General features: G+C 42.1%; 1 long non-coding RNA gene across 1 annotated transcript in view; it reads left to right on the top strand.

The window, feature by feature from the left end:
• Positions 1-2,973, top strand: part of LOC125618358 — a 4,537-nt gene extending 1,564 nt beyond the window's left edge. The window contains exons 2-3 of the long non-coding RNA XR_007349645.1: positions 910-975; positions 2,225-2,973. This is a non-coding gene — a long non-coding RNA (uncharacterized LOC125618358). The remainder of the gene's footprint in view (positions 1-909; positions 976-2,224) is intronic.
• Positions 2,974-5,685: the final 2,712 nt, after the last annotated feature.

Below are 5,685 nucleotides of genomic sequence, written 5' to 3'. Positions count from 1 at the left end.
GGCCGCACGCATGCCAGGTGAGCGCGCTACCGCTTGAGCCACATCTCCAGCCCCTATTTTGTTGATTTATATGTGGTGCTGTGGTTCAAACCCAGGGCCCCGCATGTGCCAGGCTAGCACTCTACTGCTCAGCCACTATATTTAGCTTCTACAAAGATGCATATATTTATCAACTCAATTACACACAAATTTTACTTTTTAAAAACTCTTTTACAAACTTAAGTACTTTTTACAGTTTATCCAAACCTTTACTTAAGTTTTGTATTATTATATTCCCTCTCTATTTTGAGATAAACCTACATAAACTTTCATTTTTACAGACTTACATAATACATAATACTAATATTTACAACAACAACAAAAATCTATCTTTTGACTTTAAATAAAAATAGTCGGGCTGGGGATGTGGCTCAAGCGGTAGAGTGCTGGCCTGGCATGCCCGCGGTCGGGGTTCCATCCTCAGCACCACATACAAACAAAGATATTGTGTTATTTAAAAAATTAAACATTATAAAATATTAATAAAATGTTATTTAAAAAATAAATATTAGGGCTGGGGATGTGGCTCAAGCGGTAGCGCGCTCGCCTGGCATGCGTGCGGCCCGGGTTGGATCCTCAGCACCACATACAAAGATGTTGTGTCCGCCGAAAACTAAAAAATAAATATTAAAAGTTCTCTCTCTCTCTTAAAAAAAGTAAATAAATAAATATTAAATGTTATTTTAAAAATGTTAATATAAGTGAATCCAGGTAAAGGTTAGAGGGGTGTTCTATTTGCATTATTGCAATTTTCTGTAAGTTTGGAAAATAAATATTAAAAAATATTGTTATTTAAAAAATAAATATTAAAAAATTCTCACTCTCTTTATTATTTATTTATTTATTTATTTTTTTATATTTATTTTTTAGTTATCGGCGGACACAACATCTTTGTATGTGGTGCTGAGGATCGAACCCAGGCCACACGCGTGCCAGGTGAGCGCGCTACCGCTTGAGCCACATCCCCAGCCCCCTCACTCTCTCTTTAAAAATAAAAAATAAATCAACAAAATAAAGGTATTGTGTCCAACTACAACTAAAAAATAAATATTAAAAAATTTTTTGAAAAAAGAAAAGAAGCTAAATAGATACCAAAGATATGTTAGTGTTCATTTTGTATTTTACTTGTAAAACTTTATAATTTGCCTGCTAGTGTTTTGTAGAAATACTTCTTTTAACAGAACAAACTGAGCTAATTTAAGACAATAAGCCATCACTTACAAGACAGGATACAATGCTGACTTCCAGTGCTAATGCTGACCCAAAGTAGATGAAATGAATAAATGAAATTATAGATATTGAAGTTATAACACATTACTCCAACTTTAAGACTGATAAAAGCTATCCAGGATGTTTAAAGCCAAAATTTTGGAAACCAAATCAAGGAAGAAAAAGTGTGAATGAAAAAGAAGCCAATATTCTGGCCCTTGCCCTCCATGGTTAGCTAGGACCAGAGAATGTTGGGACATTCCTTTCTAAGGGCCCTGCAACTCCAGACCAGAGAGTCACTCTACCTGCCAATTGGAGATCAAGAGAACCCTAGAGATCAGGAAGCCAGTCAGTGCACATTCTGCAAAGAGGAGGGTCATTGGAGAGTGAAATGTTCCTGATGCTTTAAAAGGAAGCCACGTATGGTCAGCAAGATCCTGCCCCAACCTGGAAGATAGCACCACTGGTAGAGGAAGGCTAAAGGAACCAATGTTTCCAGGGGTGATCTCTGAGGAATTTCAGCTGACATAAAGAGTACATACGAACAAGGTCAATTTTGACCAGCTTGGTCTTAAACACCTGGAAGGAGAGTATAGCCTGAGCACCATCCTACATGGACGTTTAAAAAGAAAGACAATGGTTTCTTAAAATGTAATTTATGATGTACCCTTGTGTCAGACATACCAAAAGCAGGTAAAGCTGGAAGTTATAAAGGAAGGGTTCTGTGTGAGAATGCCTAGTAATAACTATTGCAAAGGACTCTAGACTCACAAGTTTGTCCTGAGCCAGTTTGAGCCCGATCTTAAGACTTACAAATCTTCCCAACCTCCTAGATAGATAAATTTAACCTGTTTTTTCACTAGTATGATTATGAGTTACTATCTTCATGGTTTTCAGAGACTGGCTGAAATACTAATTGCTTTTGTGTTACTTGTTTACAAAAAATGCTTTGCTATCTTGTTTATTGTTGTCCTAGGATGATCCCTGCCCTTGTCCAGTCACCCACCAACTGCCACCATGTACCTCTGGACTACCCTGATGCTGAATACTCTTAATTATCTATGTCCCATCTGAAAGAGAACAAGGAGTTTGGGTCACTTCCCCCAAATTTGCCCTCTCTCAGCAAGAAGCAACTTGGAGATGTCACCACTCATTTTTTGCATAGAAATAACATGTAGAAATTAACAGTGGTCCACTTTATGCTTTGGATATAGCTCTTGCTGATCTGCCACTGAGACTTATTTTTAAAACCCACAAGTTTCTTTCTCTTCCTCTCTTCCTCTTCCCTAATCTTCCCCCTCCTAAATCTCAGGGAAAACAGGATTACCTTTCTTCCCCATCCTAAGCAGAGTTATCTGTCTTGAGCACATACCCAGCACAGGAATCAAGCAATTTAGACTTTGGGGATGGAACCAGAAGAACTCAGAAATGACTCTCTCCCAAATTAACAAGTGAATTGCAGCTTCATACAGAGAACATGTGGGGTGTAGCCTTTGAATCACCTCTTTAAAAGCTCCCTTTCCCCCTGATGTGCAGAATCACAGCCTCTGGGACAGGAGTTCCCTGTGCTTCTCTTCTGCTAGCAAAGCAATAAAACATATTTTTCCCTCTTCCTCAAAACTGTGTCCTTGTTATTGGATTGGCACTGGGGACAAGGGCTGACTTAGTAACAGGATTACAGGTGTATGCCATCATGAAACGGAGGTTTTCAGATGAAACTTGATTCTCTGGTTCTGCTGGCAGGTGAGGTCTGCATAAGGTGTAGGCCTCTGCCACCGACAAGTGTCCTATCTCTTAATGGTAGGCTATGTCCTCCACGTTGCAGCAGACCTCAGCAGCTCACTGCCAATTTCTTCTTCTTTCTGGGTTCTTGTCTCATGAATTCAAAGAAGGAAATCCATAGACCCGGAAGGATGAGTGAAGAGTAGGATTCATTGACGAATAGAAACAGGAACACACTCTTGCAGTGCAACAGGGGACCTGATAGCAGGTTTTCTCCATCCCAGCGTGCTAGTCTAGGGGTTGGTTTAGCATTCCGTTCACTGCTATTGGTCCAAACTGATGCTAATTAGGGGTTGGGAAAGTAATAACGCTATTGGTGGGCCCCGAATCCCATTCAGGTTAGCTTTTCTTCAGTTTTTCTCCCGGATTGGGAAGCGAGAGGTTGAAGTCATTGAATTGCACATGTTCAACGGGAGCTGCAGTGCTGCAGGAAGGTGCTCTTGCAGTGGGCATCCCCATGTGTGCAGCCAGGCTGCCGCAGGGTGATGGGCTGGCTTGGCCTGGCTCACCTTGGCGCTGGCCCGCGCACCTCAGGCCTGGGCTGCTGCGGCTTCAGCCCACCTGGCTGCCTCTCTACTGCTTCACCACCCCCTGCTGCTTCTCGACAGAGTCCAGTGCTGCATGGCAAGCAGTGGCAGGCAGTGGCAGGCAGTGGCACCTCCTGTGCTACTGCTGGTTATTAGTTTGCCAACATGTGGAGGTTTTTGGTAAGATTTTCCAAACTTACAGAAAGTTGCAAGAATGCAAAGAGAACACCCCTCTAATCTTTACTTGGATTCACTTATATTAACATTTTTTTCTATTTAATTTTTATTTCCATACACACACACACACACACACTCACAGTACATATACAAACACATGTATATGTATGTGTAGACAAACTTTTTTTTTTTTGGTGGTGGTACTGGTGTTACTGAAAGCTTGGTCCTTATCCCCATGTCAATTCTATAATGAAAGTAAGTTGTTGTTGTTTTAATATTTTTTTTTTAGTTGTAGATGGATATAATATCTTTATTTATTTTTATGGTGCTGAGATTTGAACCCAGTGCCTCGTGCATGCAAGGCAAGTGATCTACCACTGAGCTACAACCCCAGTTCCGAAAGTAAGGTTTTGAGAAAAAAGGGAAAAAGAAGTTTTATTGTTTTGGTAGCAAAGGAGCAGCACAGGATACTCCTCCCAGAGTGTAAAGGGGTTTTTAGACAGGGATTCAAAGGCCACATTCCACATTCTCTCTATTGGAGTTGTAATTCACTTATTAATTTGGGAGACAGTCATTTTTAAAATATTCTAAGTTACTTCATCCCTGTGGTGAGTTTGTGCTCAAGGACAGATAACTCTGCTTAGGATGAGAAAGAAAGGTAATCCTGTTTCCCTGGGATTAGGGTTGTGGAGAGATTAGAGAGGGGAGAGATTAGGGGAGGGAGAGAGGAAGAGAAAGAAACATGTCTCTTTCAAAAATAAGTCTCAGTGGCAGATCAGCAAGGGCTGTGTTCAAAGCGTGAGGTGGACGACTGTTATACTGGGGTGGAACCCAGGACCTCATGTGCTCTGCCTCTGAGCTATAGCCTTAGCCCCAATAATTTTTCATCAATTTCAGTAAATTGACTTTGACATAAGATTTCTATCTGTCCTATTTATGTTATTATTTTGTTGGTTGATCCAAGAATATCCTTAATAGTTCTGTTGTTGTTGCTGTTATCTACAGCATACAGTTCTGGGTCAGGTATTGCATTAAATTGTTCAGACTCGGACTTCTGAGGGGGAAGAGGGCACTAGAGGTAATTACTGGACAAAGAAAGCAGACAGTTAGTGTGATGAAAGGCTAAAAATTGTAAAATCTGGGTGAGAGGGTAAGTGGGAAGTATTTTACTATTTTTTTTTTCATATATAAGTGTTTGTGTGTGTGTGTGTATTTTTTTCCCCCCAGTACTAAGGATTGGACCCAGGGCATTCCACCACCTGAGCTACATCCTCAGCCCTTTTTGTTTTTTGGTTTGAGACTGGGTCTTGCTGAGTTGTCCCCAGGCTGGCCTGAACTCCAGCAATCCTCTTGCCTTAGCTTTCCAAGAGTATCAGGGACTACAGGCATCTGTCACCATGCCCCAGTTACTTTAGTATTATTCTATGTGTTAGAAATATTTTGCCTGTAATTCCAGAGATTTGGGAAGCTGAGTGGGGAAAAATTCAAGTGTAAAAGCAAACCAAATAAACAAACTGGAAAAGCCAAGCCAGGACTGCGGAAGTAAAGTGGGATTGGTCAGGCAAAGCTGAACCTTTAGGGCAGCTATCTTTAGGGTCAGCCCCAAAGCTCCCTGCAAAGTGGAATCCTGAAGCCAGAGGAGAGGAGGAGGGGAAGCGCTTTCCCCAGTTCCTTGTAGTTGGCCATTAGCAGGGGAGGGGGCCAGGGATACTTTTCCCAAGGTAAAATGAACTGTGGCCACTGGTAGGGCAGCTGCAGACAGAGGAACAAGGAACCAGGAGCCCTGACCGGTCTTCCCAGTTCTCTGGGCCAGGTCAGCCTCACCTGATGTTCTTTTTTCCCCAGAGGGCCTGAAGGACCGGCTTCCAGCCAGGGCATAGGGACAGGCTGCCAGGCATAGGGACAGGCTGCCGGGCTGCCGCTGGGCATGTCCTCCTGCCCTGCGCCCCCC

The sequence above is a fragment of the Marmota marmota genome, unplaced genomic scaffold (assembly GCF_001458135.2).
Source record: "Marmota marmota marmota unplaced genomic scaffold, marMar, whole genome shotgun sequence".
Lineage (NCBI taxonomy): Eukaryota > Metazoa > Chordata > Mammalia > Rodentia > Sciuridae > Marmota > Marmota marmota.
This window is presented reverse-complemented; position numbering and strand designations above follow the sequence as displayed.